The sequence below is a fragment of the Cyprinus carpio genome, chromosome A5, assembly GCF_018340385.1.
Source record: "Cyprinus carpio isolate SPL01 chromosome A5, ASM1834038v1, whole genome shotgun sequence".
In the NCBI taxonomy this organism is placed as follows: Eukaryota; Metazoa; Chordata; class Actinopteri; order Cypriniformes; family Cyprinidae; genus Cyprinus; species Cyprinus carpio.
Genome location: NC_056576.1, coordinates 37,415,782 through 37,433,128, shown reverse-complemented (window position 1 = coordinate 37,433,128; position 17,347 = coordinate 37,415,782). Strand labels below are relative to the sequence as shown.

The window sequence follows — 17,347 nt, the reverse complement described above, 5'->3', positions numbered from 1 at the left end:
GTTGTCAAATCGATGTAGTGTGTTCTGTGTGAGGTGACAATGGAACATACAAAGTTTGGTGTCAATGTGTCTAAGTTTTGCAGAGATATAGCCTCAGAATCATTATAGCATCATTGCTAAGGACTACATAACCACAACCCTCTCCACTTACAAAGGGGATTAGGTAAATTTAAGCAGAAAAATCTGTGCCTGGAGGCCAGGGACCTCCAAGTTATAAAACCTGGTGAAGGTGGATGGGGACGACCAGTCGGCGGCCGCACAGATATCACAGATAGAAATCCCGCTGGACCAAGCCCAGGAGGGGTCCATTCCTCCGGTGGAGTGGGCCCTCACTCCTATAGGACACTGTAAGTCCACTGAGGCATAAGCCAGGGCAATAAAATCCACTATCCAGTTTGATAACTCTGCTTCGTAACCGGAAGCCCCTTAGAGCAGCCTCCTAAGCACACAAAGAGCTGCTCTGAGTAGTGAAACAGGCCAGAGTGCTTGCTTAACATTAACTCTAAGAGTTAATCAGGAACTGCTCATCTTCTAATTTTCCAAGAGCTAGAAGGGTAATTACTTGTGCTCTGAACAGACTGGAGAGCACTTTAGGCACACAGCCGTGTCTTGGTTTGAGGACGTCTCTTACAGTTGTTAGGCCAAAAAACTCAAGACATGAAACCACTGACTGAAAGTGTTTGCAGGTCACCCACTCACTTGACCGATGCTAAAGCCAAAAGGAGGGCAGTCTTAAGCAACGGGCCGCAAGTCAGCCGACTGGATCGGCTCGAAGGGAGGGCCCCTGGGAGCCCTAAGTTCTACAGATATGTCTGAGGTCGGCAGTGTATGAGGTCAAGGCGGATCCAATCTCTGAGCTCCCCTCAGAAATTTAATGACAAGATGGTTTCTGCCAACTGACTGTCCAGCCACGAGAGCCTGATTCTCCATGATGGCTGCCACATACACGTTGAGCATGGAAGGGTGCGCCCCTTATCCAGCAGCTCTTGCAGAAAGGTTAGCACGTAGGACACATCACAAGAGGACGGGTCCTCATTCCCTGCTGCACACCGGTCAAAAAATACTGACCATTTAAGGGTGTAGAGGCGTCTTGTAGATGGGGCTCTAGCCTCCAACATGGTATTAATCACACTCGAGGAGAGCTGTAAAGATTCTCACCAAGGGACAAACTTGAAGGTTCCACAACTTGGGCCAGGGATGCCAAATCATGCCCCTCGCTTGAGAGAGGAGGCCTGTCCTCACTGGTATCGGCCAGAGGGCTGCAATAGCAGCTGAATCAACTCAGGGAACCATGTTTGATTCCTCTAGAGTGGGGCCATCAGGAGGACCAATCATCTGACTTCCCTGACCCGTCTGTTGACCTGAAGCAGGGCAATTGGGGGGAAGTCATACAAGAGAGTGCTGGGCCAATCATGAGCCAGGGCTTCTCATTGCTTTGAGAAGTAAACTGGGCAGTAAAAATTGTCTTCTGAGGCAAAGAAGTCCACCTCTGCCCTCCCGAAGACAGACCAGATCATCTGAACCATTTGGGGATGTAGTCTCCATTCTCCTTGCGCTACATTGCCCCTGGACAGCATGTCCGTACCAGGACATGGTGCCCCTTTAAGGCCAGCAGGAAGAATTTTAGGTTTAGAAAAACCGCCATCATCTCAAGGTAGTTGATGCCTCATACAGAGTTCTCCAACCCAAGTTGGAGGCATCTGTCGTGACCACCTTCCTTCTGGAGATCAGTCCCAACAGGGTGCCTTATTGAAACAGGCAAAGTGTTCTCCAAGGGTCCACAGCTCTGATGCAGTGGTGGGTTACTATGAAATGAAAATGTCCCAGACGCCAAGCATGGGACTTGACACAGGCTTTGAGCCAATATTGGAGGTGTTGCATGTGAAGCAGATCCAGAAGATTCACAGAGGAGGCGGCTGACATGAAGCCAAGCATCCTCTGGAAAACCCTGTGGGGACGTGTAGTCCCGAGTCTGAATAACGTCATTGAATTATCATCTTTCATCTTTCAAATCCACCAATAAAAAAACGGTTTCCGAGGCATATTTGCATGTGGATCTGCTTCAAAGTCAGCATCTTGAACGGGTGTTTCATAAGCGTGTGGTTCAGATGCCTGGGCCCACCATATTTCTTGTGAACGGGGAAGTAGCGACTGTAAAAGCCTGACCAAATCCGCCAGGCAGATGGCATGCAGAGGTGTGCAGCAACCGCCTCCCCCAGAGGGGAGTATTCTACAACACCCTCCTCCACCACCACCAACAACAGAGGTGAAGACAGCAGTATTAGAGGAGTGGACACACTTTGAGTAGGGGCGCACCACACCTTGGTAAGTTCATTGTAAACTTACTCATTTTGTAGGTTGAAGTTTCGAGGTATCTTTTGACGAATGACAAACGGTTTATCACGGGACAACTAAGTTCCAAAAAAAAAGTGATTGGTATGGAGTGTGTACACAAACCCAACCCAACCAATACACCAGCCACATGGTCGGAGAAACATCATCCTCATCTGCCTGATGAGAGGCCTGTCAGGCGTGGTGAGATTAAAGGAGGGAGAGAGGAGAAAAAGAGCCAGCAGAACTTCTGGAGAAGGACCAATCTTGACTTTCTTCACCCGGAGCTGCTAAATACGATCTGGCTCAGGCTGAGAAGAGTGAAACTGGATCATATTGGGGATTCACTGATGGTACAACCGTATCGACCGTGTTGGGGGTAATGCATTACATAATCAGATTACATTTTTCAAGTAACAAGTAAAGTAACGCATTATTTTTTTTTTACTAGAAACTATCTGTTACCTTTTCAAATAAGTAACGCAAGTTACTTTGTTTTACCATCTATGGACTGACAGCTCTCCTGTCCCCATGTTGAGAGAAATCAGGACTAAGTGCAGAGGTGTTACTGTGTAAAAATGTTTAAAAATTAAATAACACAATTGTATTTTTAATATTGAATCTGATTTTATTAACCAATGTCTTTGCTGCTGACCTTCGATTATCCAATTCAACCATACTAATAATATATAGTAAAAGATAAGCATAATTGCATAATTGCTGAAGAGTGTTGAACTTTTTCTCCTGCGTCCTATTCTTCATGCAATCCAGAATGGCAGCGCAGCTGAAAGGTTTGTTTGACCTGGCCCTCTACTGTACAGACGTGAATTTACATTTCCTTCAGCCTGAGGCTCATTCACTTCATTGTTGATGTGAAAGGGCTTTTGCATTTGCCAAAAATATAACTTTTTTATATTAAAAACAAACAAGCAAGCCCAGCCCAGTTAAGAAAAAATAAAGCAAAGGTAACATAACACATTACATTCCACAAAAAGTAACTAAATAGCACAATTTGTTATTTTTTTAAGGACTAATGTGATATTGTAATGCATTACTTTTAATTAATTAATTTAATAACTGATGAGGAATTTTATAAGAAAATTCATAGGGACATTTGTAAGACAATTATAAGACATTTTGTAAGAAAATGTGAATCTGTATGTATATTTATAATGCTCTGTTCCCTTAAGTTTCATAGTACAAACAGTAGCCACCCTTGAGGCACCTGCAAAAGTCATTTCTGTCTATTCTGTACCAGCTGTGGCCTGAGATCTCCCTGTCATGAACTCAGGCCAAACATCTACTGTCATCTGCCATCTCTCATACTTCAAAAAGGAATGCAGTTAATTAACAGATCTGAGATATATCTGGCTCTCCGCTATCAGCACCTTGTTGCTGATTCTTACAACATTTTCAGTGTGACACCCTGTACAAACATGTCAAAATCATGTCATTAAAAAAGATGATTTTAAAAAAGGCTGAAAGTTCTAACTGGGAATGATTCCTATAACAGATCTCCAGCTGCAACCAGTAATGCATGGCATGATTGTGATTGGGTTAGAAGCCTGTTTTTGGCTCATTTCAGACAGACTGTCAAGTCTGATAGTGGTGGGGATCTTCAGAGACTTTCTGCAGGTTACATGCAGTTACACCATAGATGATGACAAGTCTTTATGAGTGAGTCACTGCATCATTCAATCAAAAGATTTTCTAGGAACAATACAATCACAATAATAAGAATAAAAACCCCAACACTACAGTGTTCCAAATCTGTGTGGTTTCCTTCCAAGGTCACGGTTACTGCAAATAGTTTAGTTGTGCTGCTGGCCATGTTGGAGATATTCAAGGATGTCATTATTTAATGCTCTCTAAACTTTTGTTGTTGTTTTTTTTAGCTGAAAGTGAAAGCAATATCAAATCATGGTTTTGTAACAATTTTTAAAGTACATCTTTTTTTTGTATCCACCATCTGTTAGCCTTTTGTGATTGCCCGTCTTATGAAGGAGTAACTATGTTCATCAATCACATTTCTGATGGTATCTTTTTGTCTTTTCAAGTAAAGATACCTGTACATCCAAAAACAAATTAACCTGTAAAACAAAAAACATAATTTGCATTTTGTCTTGTGCTATTGGCAGGTTTTTAAAAAAATGTTTACAAACCACTTGCAAATTACTCTTTCTCTTTTTTTTTTTAATTTCTAAAAGCCTTTTTAGCAGTGTTTCACACCTTAATGTCATTTTAGCTCCTCCCTTTGAGCCGTACTAAATGCTGTCAATGCATGAGTGACCCTCCACTGCAGTGAAGAAGAGGCATGGACCGCTCCAAAACAACCACTTTCCCATAGGATTGAACAATGTTTTAGGAAGAATGTTTTCCTTCAAATAAGACTCAAGGTTTCTGAAAGAGGTAAGTTAATATTGCTTATTATTGCATATATACAAATTTTTCTTCAAAAATTAAGGCAATACCACAAAGAGAGTGAAGTGTTAAGAAATTGTAGACTTTTCTGTATGTAATTAATACTTTGACTGTTCAATGTGGCTGATGCACTTCAAAAAATGTTACACTTTATTTTAAAGTGCCATTACAGTGTAATTACACATATAAGTACTGAGTAATATTAATAAATTACATGCACTTATAGGATTAGGGATTGGTTTAGGGTTAGTTGCTTGTATAATTTACTGTTATTAGAATAAAATAAATAATGTCTTAAGATCTGTTAAGATCTAAATATATCTAAAATTGTATGTCTTTCAGTCTCTTTCTTTCTATCTTTCTTAGAAAATCCATGAAACAAGATAAATTTACTTGAAATATTAAGATATTAAGACTCGTTTTGATAAAATTTATGCTTGATGCAAATGTATTTTGATGAGGCAGATTTTTTGTTACGTGTTTAAAGTATAAACTAGTTAAAACAAATGAAAAACTTTTTTTCTCTAGATATCTTTATAACAGGATTTCTGCAGTGTAACAGGTAAATAATAGTTAATAATATTTTTGATTACTCGTCATTATGATATGGGGGTGTAAAAAAGACCTTGATATTGATATTGCAAGAGTTATCATTTCAGTGCTTGCCGTTCAGTGCATTGCATGTTAACTATAAAAACCATGTGGCAAAAAGCTGTGAGATGTGTAACTGTGATATGTTTTAAAAACTCTACAAATAATGAAGACATATTTATTAAGAAAATTGATTCTGTTTGTGTATTTCAGGTTATTACTAGACACATGCAAGTCTAATGGCAGAAAGCAACAGGACCACTGAGGTTGCAGAACTTATCTTGTGCAATAATGAAGCAAATATTTATGATTGCAATCAATCAGATCCCATGGGATCTCAAAGCCCAATCCCACTGACAGACGCCTGGCTGGTGCCAGTGTTTTTCATCCTTATAATGTTTGTAGGTTTGGTGGGTAACTCATTGGTCATCTTTGTAGTCGTCAAAAACCAGCAGATGAAAACTGTTACAAACTTCTACATAGGTATCAAAGATTCTTTGGTTCTCAGAAGAATATCACATTTACTTACTTGACATTGTTTTAGTGAACATTTTTTGTTTTCTCTTCAGTTAATCTTGCCAGCACAGATATACTTTTTCCTGGTTTGCTGTGTTCCTTTCACTGCCACTTTATACACTCTTCCTAGCTGGATATTTGGGGACTTCATGTGTCGCCTGATCAATTACCTGCAACAGGTGAGAGCATTTTTTACACTGTAAAATGTTTCTATGAGAGAGTATTCCAGCATGACTGAGCCCCAGTGAACTGAACAAGGTCCATAAAGACATGGTTAAATGAGTTTTGTGCGGAAGAACTTCACCGACCCGCACAGAGTCCTGACTTTAACCCAAACCCCAACACCTTCGGGATGAACTGGAAGAGAGACTGTGAACCAGACCTTCTCGTCCAACATCAGTTCAACTTCACAAATGCTCTACTTTCTACAAATTTGTTGTAGAAGCCGTTTATAGATGCAACGGGGGGACCAAGTCCATATTAATGTCTATGTCAGTAAAGTCCCTGTTGGTGTAATGGCCAGGTGTCCCAATACATTCGTCCATATAATAGGTTCTGTAAAAGCACTACAAATGCATCTAAACAGCTATTGGCTACCTACACTCTGCTGGATGTGGTTATGTAGTTTTGTCTTTTAAGCAGTGTCTTTGAATGCATTCCCAGGTAACTGCACAAGCAACCTGCATCACTTTGTCTGCAATGAGTGTTGATCGTTTTTACGTGACTGTCTACCCTCTCCAGTCCCTCCGTCATCGAACACCACAGATGGCTCTGTCTGTATGCACCACTATATGGATATGTATGAAAACCTTTCAATCAGTTTAAGTAGAATCATAATGTCAATGCTTTTGACAGCTATTCATCTTGTCATTGTTATACACTTTTTAAAATAAAGGTTCCAATAGCGGGTCTTTCAGTGCCATAGGAAAGCCATTTTTTGGTTCCCCAAAATAACTATTCTGTGAGCAGTTCTTAAAAGAAGCGTGAAGAACATTTGAATAATATAAAGAAACCCTTTTCCACCTTTTGTGGAATGGAAAGGTTCCATAAATGTTAAATGTCACTGAAGCAAGATTCCAATAAAGAACCTTTATTTTTAAGACTGTATGCAACTTTGCATTTAGCTTTATCTTTGCTGCTAAAGTGACTAGCAGTAATGACGGGAATAATATTACTGTAATATACTGGCTTCACAATTATTTTTATACCGCACCCCATTTGGGTTATTTTGGTTTGGATTGTTTTTATATTCCAACTTTTTATTTGAAGTGAGAAAATAAATGATTTTGTGATCTTTTGACACAGGTTCTTTGCTGCTTTCAGTGCCGATAGCGTTGTATCAGCACACAGAGTCTTCGTTCTGGTTCGGCCACAGACGTACTGCACCGAGGCCTTTCCATCTCTCATTCAGAAGAGGGCTTACATTCTTTACTCCTTCTTGGCTGTTTACCTGCTGCCTCTGATCACCATCTGCATGTGTTACACCTTCATGCTGAAACGCATGGCTCAAGCCACGGTGGAACCTGTAAATGGCTGTAACCAGGTAAAGGTGTCACTGCTTTATGGAGGCCAACCTTTCACAATGTAAATACATTATCAGTTAAACATGCATAGAGTTTTATAATACCATCTCAAATTAGGCTGGACTTAGAATTAAAACTTTGTGTAAGCACAGATTAAACTGTGGGTACCTTTCTGAATGATTGCGGTAAAAATATATGTCAGCCACTCTTAATGTTGTGAACTTTCAGAAGTGTATTTAAAGCACAGGTTCCACCCAACAGCAAGCATAACTTTGACTTCAATTATTATTGGATGAAACACTGAAAAACTTTTTTTAAAATGACAACATGAACTTGTCTGTCAGTGTCCTCTTTGCTCCATGTTGTATTTGTCACTGCCTGAGAACACCATGGCTTGTCAGACGTAGCAACAGTAACTAAGGGGGGCGGGTCTTTGCGAAGGGGTCTATTAAAAGGTTCCATGGATGTTAAAGGTTCTTCATGGAACCATCGATGCTAATAAAGAATACTGATGAATGGCAAAGCCAACAGTTTGTGGAGGGATGAAATATTTTGATCAGTAATAATAATTAGCTAAATAATTACTTAAGTTATATTAAACTACTCTAGAATACTGAAAACTAGTGATTCTAAACTGGGTGGGTCGTGACTAAAAGAAGTGGTTATTTCTAGTAGTGTTGTGCAGCTGGAAAAAAAAAATGGAGCAATGCAAAAATAAAAAGCTAACATGTGTAATTATGATCGCATGCGCATTCGACTTTGAGCTTGAGCATTTCAAGCAGTATATGACACAACTGCAGTGCACTTATAACAAACAGAATGTTCTTTGTGCCTCGATGTGGACGTTAATAGTTATCATTATAGTAAGTTTTTATCATTCTTGGTGTGAATGGATCTTAAAGCTGGTAAACACACTGTTGTTAATGCTTTTACAAAATTATCAGTTTACTTTTACAGCCATGTTAATGGTGTAGCACATTGTTATGAACAATGAACAGTAAACCCTCTTTGTTTTCTAGCTGCAGACGCCAGCAGAGCGGGTTGAAGCAGTGCGGACCAGAGTATCCAGAATGGTGGTTGTGATGGTGCTGCTGTTTCTGCTCTGCTGGGGTCCGATCCAGATACTGATTCTCTTACAAGCATTCTGTTCTGAAGACGTGAGTCACAGCTATACACTCTACAAACTGAAGATCTGGGCTCACTGCATGTCCTATTCCAATTCCTCCATAAACCCCGTCATCTACGCCTTCATGGGAGCCAACTTCAGAAAGGCCTTCAGAAGTGTGTTCCCTTTGATCTTCAAAAGGAGCGCAAGAACAGCCCAGCCTCTCCCCACCTATAACAGAGAGATGAACTTTCTTTCATCCGGACCCTAAAGGGTTTTTGGACTGGTTATGCATAAATATTAAATGCACCTAGCTGAACATTAAAGTGTTTTTTGACCCACTTAAGTAGGACTTAACTACATCTTTATATGTAATTTCATAAAAACGTCTACGTTTATGAAACAAGGTTAAAGTGTTCTCAGTGATAAGCTTTTATGGTCAACTATTTCAATGTAATTTCTATGAAACTTATGTCATGTATTTAAATATATCTGTAATTACAATATTTGTATTGATGAAGTTTTGATTTAGTATATTTAAAATATTTAAAAAGAACTTTAGAAACACTATAGAACACTTTAAGAACACACTACAGTTAAAAATATAATCATGTACTTTACATATGATATAGTATGTTTACTAAAGTCAACACATCAAGATAAGTGTACTTTGAAAGCACAACAAACATTATTACAAACATAATGATTTAATGTTCTTTAAAACTTTTAATTTGACATCATTACAAAGTCCACATTCAATACAATTAAGCACATTTGTACATTATGAATGCACTGATAAAGAGCGACGTATCAATATCAAATACATTTTACAGTTAAAAAGCTCTGTGTGCAGGACAGACAGATCTCTTATGTTGCCTTAAATGCATAAGTCTTTTCAAAAACCCAACGCAAGACCAAGGTTTTTATTGATTAGGTGATTATATTATTATATTATTCACACAATAGCAAAATAATTCATGATTTATTGATTCTCCATAATTCCATAATTCCTGTTTTTCATCTTCTAAAATATCCTATGGTTTATACATTCAGAAAGTCTTCCAGTTTTGTGTGGACATTCACACACAAAAAAATCTAGTCACTAGTCAGGGGGCGAGTATTACTAAATTGAGAGGCTACACCACATTTGACGACTGGATTTACAGAAATCATTTCAATTTTAAGAAGTGCTTTATAATAATTATTTCACATTAATTTTTATTTTGAATTATGATTCAGTATGTTATTTTACCATGTTTTACTTTGTCTTTGAAAGACTTTTGTTCTTCAGACACATTAAAATGCAAAAATCTACACCATTTCTTATTTACATGTAATGCAGGGACTGACAGACCTCTTTCACCTAATATATTTAGCCTACTTGAAGCATCCCTGAGATTTGATTTAATAAGTTAATAATTAAGCAACACGTTTGCATGCTCACGTTTCTCACTGGCCAATAGTCACATAATGTTCAAACAAATAAAATATTATATGTGTTTTTGTAAGTGTTTTATTTTGATTGTTGTTCTATTAAATTGTTCATTTGTTTATTTATTTTACATTTTCATGATTAAATTAATTATTAGCTTTTCAGAAAACTCCAAAAACCAGAAACCTTGATGTAATGTAATATTTAATGCTCTCCATGTTGTTAATAACAACAAAGGAATATATTTTCATACTCTTTGTATTTTTTATATGTGAGAGAGAAACAGGGGGCTTGATTCCACTTTAGGAAATGAAATTTTAACCTTGATATCTTTATGTTTCCTGTCATTTCATTCATATCTGAATGAGCATTCCTGTATTATATTTGATGTCTTTGACTTGATACATTATTTTCTTGATAATAAAGTGTTTGTGATACAATAAAAACACCACAAGATGGCAGAAGATTTCTTGGTAGGACACATTTTACAGTAGATTTAAATCCTGTGGCCTCAACTATGCTTAAAAATAAAGGAATAGTTCACCCAAAAAAATTTAAATTAGCTGAAAAATTTACTCACCCTCATGCTATCCAAGATACAGATGAGTTTTTCACAGGAGAAAACATGATATGTGGAAGTTAAAACCTTGATAATGGACACATTTATTATTATTATTATTTTTTATTTTTTTTTTACAAAACACGCCGCTTTTCACTTCTCAAAACATTAACTGATGGACTGGAGTGATGTGTATTGTGGATTAATGTGATGTTTTTATCAGCTGTTTGGATTCTCATTCTGACGGCACCCATTCACTGCAGAGCATCCATTGTTGAGCATGTGATGTGATGATACATTTTTTTTCCAAATCTGAAGAAGAAACAAACTCATCTTCATTTTGGGATGGCCTGAGGGTGAGGATATTTTCAGCTAATTTTCATTTTTGGGTGAACTATTCAAAACTAGTGACATTTATTTTAAAAATAAATTGTACACTTTATAAGCAAAACAACTGACAATTTTTTTTAAATTTTAAAACATTAGAAATATTCAGTATTTGTTTAAAATGAAGATGAACAATATTGTTGATGAACACTATATGGTTGTCTAATATTAGTGTAACAAGTTCATAATTAATGTGATTCCCAACACCTTTGGTTTTTCTTCTAGGACATCTGAAGTTGAGAATGTCTTGGTTATGTACGTAACCCTCATTCCCTGATGGAGGGAAGGGAGATGTTATGTTGAAAGAGATATGGGGTCTCACTTGGGAGGCCAATCATCTCTGAGTTTAAGAGAAAACGCCAATGAAAATTGGCTAATGGATTCTGCACTCTGAGCCACTCCCCGTGCCTACGGTGTATAGAAGGCGACAGCGTGCATCCACTTATTAGGTTTTAGCGAATAGTTCAAGGTTGTGGCATGGGGACAAAACATCTCTGTTCCCTTCATCAGGGACTGAGGGTTACGTACGTAACCAAGACGTTCCCTATCTGTCGGTCACTATGAGTTATGTCGAATAACATATGGGGTCCATGGGAAACACCACAACCTGAACACCATCACAACCCTGTGGCACTGCAATTGTTGACAAGCCGTGGCATGCCACAAAAGCTACGCTAAGGTCGTAACCTTCCCAAAGCCCCAGCGCAAATTCACTGACCTTGGTACCGAAGGGGAACAAAAAAGTTTTTTTTGGAAGGTATTTTAACCTTCACTGAAAGATTGCTTCAAATCTTTCCTATTTGTTCTTTCAGCCTGGTAGAACGATGGGAAAGTGAGCCTTAAGGGAAGAGGTCGCTACGGAGACCACATCCTACCCGTAGGGAGGTGACCCAGGGGGCAGTAACTACATATGGAATGGGTCTCTGAGGCAGGTCCTACCTTAGAGTAGGGATGGAACATCTGCCAGAAGAGACTGACAGAGCGGGTCTGTCAAGGGGAAGCACACGAGTTTACCAAGAGGTAAACCTTACCGTGGAAGAATACACATATGGGATTACCCGTAGGGAATCAAACCATATGGACATCTAGCCCAGAACAAGGGCTGACCGGAACTCCAGGAGTGCTAACACCAGTACTGGGCCTGGCGTCAGCTGCTTGCTCCGCCAAGGGGGATGCTCGACCAGGGTTCGCCAACCGGGGAACTCTGCTGGGAGAAGAAAGGCGCTCCGCATCCCCGTGTGAGGGGGAATGGCGCAGCAAGCATGACACAGAGCAAGTCCTGCCCGCCACTTACCTGTTACCCAACAAACAGGAAGAAACTGGCTCTACACGAAGGTTGTAAAACCCATGCGCCACGCGCCCAGGAGGAGGCAACACTCTGAGTGGAGTGGGCTCTCACCCCCCCAGGGGGCACAGCTCGCCTTGGGATTGGTACTCCAAGGCGATGGCATCCACTATCACAGTGGCCCAACCTCTTTCCTGGAGACAGCCTTTCCCTTTCTGCTGACCTCCAAAGCAGACAAGGAGCTGCTTAGAGCTTCTGAAGCTCTGGGTGCGGTCCACGTATATGTGTAGCGCTCTTACGGGACACAGCAACGCCAAGGCTGGATTCTGCCTCCCCCCTCCTCCAACACCTTTGCGTCTCGGAAGGAAGTGGTGGGAACCTTGGCACAACATTCGAGTAGGCCTGCCCAAACGCATGGCACTCTTCACTTCCCCCGAAAATGCTTGGAGGTCCCCGACCCTCTTGATGGAAGAGTGAGCACGATCAGGAGCAGTGTCTTTAAGAGACAGGAACTTCAGCTCAACTGAATCAAGTGGCTCAAAGGGACCCCTCGTGGAGTCCAGCCAGGACAACAGAGAGACCCCAGGAGATGGTATTAGGGGTGTCCTAGAAGGATTTCAACCTTCTGGCACCCCTCAGGAAAGGGACACCCGGCTGTCCACTGCATCCGTGAAGTGCTGCAATAGCAGCAACATACACTTCCAAGGTGGAGGATGACAGCCCACGCTCCAACCTTTCTTGCAGGAAAGAAAGCACGACTCTGACTGAGCATCTCCCGGGGTCTTCTCAGCTAGAAGAACACCAATTCGTGAACAGACTTCACTTCAAACCAAAGGCCTGCCTCTTAGAGGGAGCTCTAGCCTGAGTGATAGTGTCGACCCACCTCTGGCGGTAGGTCACTAAGGTCTGCCGCGTCCTTTCCAGAAGCCACACATGGAGAGCTTCCAGAGATCTGGATGCAGGTGCCATGGTCATACACCCACAATAGACGCATGGACTCATCCACGAGTGCCCGCTTCAGTTTTTTGTTGGCCAATATAATGACATTGCGGTATTTTAGTTTGGCTTATGTGTTCAAATACTTTTGGACCAAAATATTATCAAGATTGTTATGGTTTTGAGACAAGAAAGTTGTTATTACCAACATATCCCATTCAACAAGGTCTAGTATTCTCAAAAAGGCAAGTACCTCCAAAGAAAAAGAAAAAAGAAAAAAAAAGTGGTCTGTCCACTCGAATGTGTGTATTTCATTGAGAGTGAAAATAATATTTGCATGTGAAAGCATGGTTCCTAACACCAAACACATGGACAATGTTCAGAAGGTATCAGTATTGTGCGTCAACTGGAATATTCAGTTTGCAGAAAAGAATGCTTTACCTACTCGTAGCACATGTGCACATGTTCATCACATGGTGCCATACACCCGTACACAACACAATAAAAAAAAAAAAAAAAACACGATTTCATGTCTTTCTATTTCAAAATGTCCTGTTTAATTCAATGTGTTACTTGCTGTTCTTTATAATTAACTGTGAAATTTACCAGCAACTTCTAAGAGAAAATCAAAAACAGCAGTAAAGTCATGCTTTTTAGTATTATTTTTAATTTTAGGTATGTTTTTCTTCAGAGTCCATCTTAAAGTACACTACTGATCAAAAGCTTGGGGTGTGGTAAGTGTGTGTGTTCTTTTTTTTTTAATTGAAAAAATTCTCATGCTTTACCAAAGATGCATTGTAGTCAGTAAAAAACAATAAACATTGTGGAATATGATTAACATTTTTTTTCTGTTTGAATATATTTTTTAAAATGTAATTTATTTATGTGATTTCAAAGCTGAATGTTCAGCATTATTACGCCAGTCTTCAGTGATCCTCTCAGAAATCATTCTAATATGCTGATATATCTTATGCAGTCATGCTGTTAATTAAAGGCAAGTAGATAATGAAAGTTTTAATGAAAGTTAATAAGTGTAACTTCAGAGTTTTTTTATTTGTCTCTTTGTTTCCTTATGGCTCTGGTGTACGGCAGTGAAGTTTTAATGTTGCTTGTGTGCTGCAGCAGTTCAAAAACATTTCATGGCATTTTCATAAGCACTTTTTTTTTTACAGGAATTGGAAACGTGTGTATATTTCCAGCAGTATTTTCACTGAGACACGAGTTGGAAAACTCACTCAATACCTGTCGGTGAATATCTGATATGAGGAAATTAGTGTGACTGGCTTGAGGATTTCTCCGGGTTTAAGGTTTTTTATTTTTTTTAAGTTTCTGTGGTCTACACCGTGCTCTGGGCATTGTTCAAATATCATTACACGTCTGTCCTGGAATATGGCAGAAAGTCAGGGGTTTTCTGTGTTCCTAAAATCTAATGAATATAAAGTCTTACACAGTACCTTTTCCTATTGTCTTGTTTCCTGTGGAAAGTACACACACCAATGAAAATTATTCAATGAAAGGTATATAACTCTTTTGCATTATTTTGGGGTGCTAAAAGATAATTTATTATTCCATATCAAATTTTACATTCAAATAATATAACTGACCTCACAATAGGTCAGACTATTTAATATGTGTTTCATGCAAATCTTCATCAATAGTGATACCTGAAATTAGTAAGGATAGCAAACTCGTTTCTGGCCATCCAATATGTTTGATTTGTACAATGTTTTACTAATAACTGGGGAATACTGCTTCTCTCCAGCTCCCAGATATCAGAGTTATGCTTGTATGCGACACCAGGTTAAGCTGTTTATCGTGGACACTTTATTTCAGTGGAAACCCAAAAAGGGCAAGAGGGAAAAGGGGTTTTTTATAGTTACTATTTCGTACATACTCATCTGTTTTGGTAATCGAAACATCTAATAAAGCCCCACTGATTGATGCCAAATCAAAGCTGCTGTTTATAACATCTTAAGATATTCAACATTTAAGATAGGCAAATGGTGATATTTTATTTTTCGGTTGTAAAGAAGGAAATTCAATAAAAATAATAACGTTCGAAAAAAACAGACCGGAAACATAAAGTCTCAAGCTCCACGTTACCTCTGAACACAGAGCTTTCGGATAAACCTTGCGGTCTTGGTTGATCTCCAGAGTACATTTGGAATCATTTATCGTGGAAGAGAAATCGATGCACCAGATCACACGGATACTAGATAGAAACGGAAGGAATGGTTTGCCCCAAAAATGAAAAATTCCTGAAAATTTACTCCATCAGATCATCCAAGAGTAGATGGAGTTTGTTTTTCTTCATCAGGATTTGGAGAAACAGTAGCATTGCATCAAGTTGTCTCAGCAATGGATGCTCTGCCGTGACATGGGGTGCCGTCAGAATGAGAAGTCCAAAAACAGCTGATAAAAACATCACAATAATCCACAGCACTCCAGCTGTTTTGGACTGATTTCGCATGTGAAACTGTGCTTTGATCAGTGCAGATTTCTCTCCCCTGATTCAGACAAGATGACTTTTTTTTACTGGAGGAAAGCAATATTATGGAGTATGGAACTGGTATTTTAGCTGGAAACTACACATGATGCGCAACAGTTTGATGTTAAAAAACATCTCTGATGGATTTTGTTGATGAATGACACACCTCTTGCTTATTTTGGATGACCTGACGGAGTAGATTTTTCAGCCAATTTAAATCTATTCCTTTTTGACTGTGCAAAGAAGACTTTTGAGGAAGAGTTCATGAAAACTGATGAATGGAACTGAGAAAAATATGTATTGTCAGTGTCAACCATATCAAGCACAAAAGATAAGCCCTTACTAAAAAAAAAAAGAAGTTAGTTACTTAAAGGTCTGAATTTGCATGGGACTGAATGTATAAAATAGATTGGGGCCAGTAAGATTTTTTTTAAAAGGTTTTTGAAAGACAGTCTCTTCTGCTCCACCAACGGTGGGATTTATTTGATCAAAAGTACAGTTAGAACAGCAACAATGTTAAACATTTTTATCTATTTAAAATAACTGTTTTCTATGTGAATATATTTAAAGCTGTTAATTTATTTCTGTGATGCGCCTGCTGTATTTTTCAGCATCATTAATCCAAGTCTTTCAGTGATCACATGCTCTTCAGAAATCATTCTGATATAGAACTGATTTGCTGCTCAAGAAACCTTATTATCAATGTTGAAAACAGTTGTGCTGCACAATATTTTAATGTGATGGGAAGGGCTGGAAAACTGTTTTTATACAGTTTATTCGTCAGGATTCTTTGATGAATAGAAAGTTCAAAAAGAACAAAAGAACATTTGTTTTGAAAGCAGAACTCTTTTGTAACATTATAAAATGTCTTCACTGTCACTTCACTGACTTTTGATCAATTTTAATGCAATCCTTGTTGAATAAATATATTTCATTTCTCAAGGAAAAAAAAAAAAAAAACGTTTGAAAGATAGTGTATGCACATGAAATTGAAAATCAAAGGCTAAGAGCTGACTTATTGTGGCAGAGCAATGAAACCATGTTCACCTTTCACTCTGTCTGTGTCATACAATGGCTTTTCTGAACCTGTGCTTTCCAGCTGCATGAGAGAGCTAGATGTGCATCAGGATTGAAACGAGCAGGTTTGTTTAGGGGTTTTTGTAGGTTTTAATGGAGGACACGTGGGACACTAGAGGAATGTCATGATGCAGTCTGGACTCAAACCTGCATCTTCCACTGGAGCAGAATCACGTTGTCGTGTGTTCAGTGCCACATACAGTAAACCACTGAACCATTCCCTCACCTCCATGGCACGGCAACTGATATGGAGCAAATTGACGTAAACTATATTGAGACAGCTCTTACTGCACACGTGTTATTTGATGCGCGCATGTGTTGTTCAGGCATTAATGTCATTTAATGAAGCAGACCGGAGATGATGAGACAAAAACACATGCAAGGTGCCATATTGAAACAATCAGTCACATATAACTATTCCCACGCCGGAGAAGAGGACAGAAAGTGAGTGTGGTTGACAGTTCAACAGGAATTGTATTAGATGGGGAGGCGAAATTTACTGAGGTGGTTAGAATGAAACATGAATATTTATGGTAACTGGTTTTGTTCTATATTCACGATATTTCAACATATTCAATACGCTATTAGTCTTCACCATGTCAGTTTCTTTATAGGTTGTTCTTGCTAAACAGCACCTTTTTAATGATTCATGGCAAGCATAAATGATTAGTACGTTTCTGAGTATATAGAAATTAA

General features: G+C 38.9%; 1 pseudogene; it reads left to right on the top strand.

Annotated features, from left to right (window-relative positions):
- Positions 1–5,375: 5,375 nt before the first annotated feature.
- Positions 5,376–8,991, top strand: LOC122134673 (annotated as a pseudogene).
- The last annotated feature ends 8,356 nt before the right edge of the window (positions 8,992–17,347 follow it).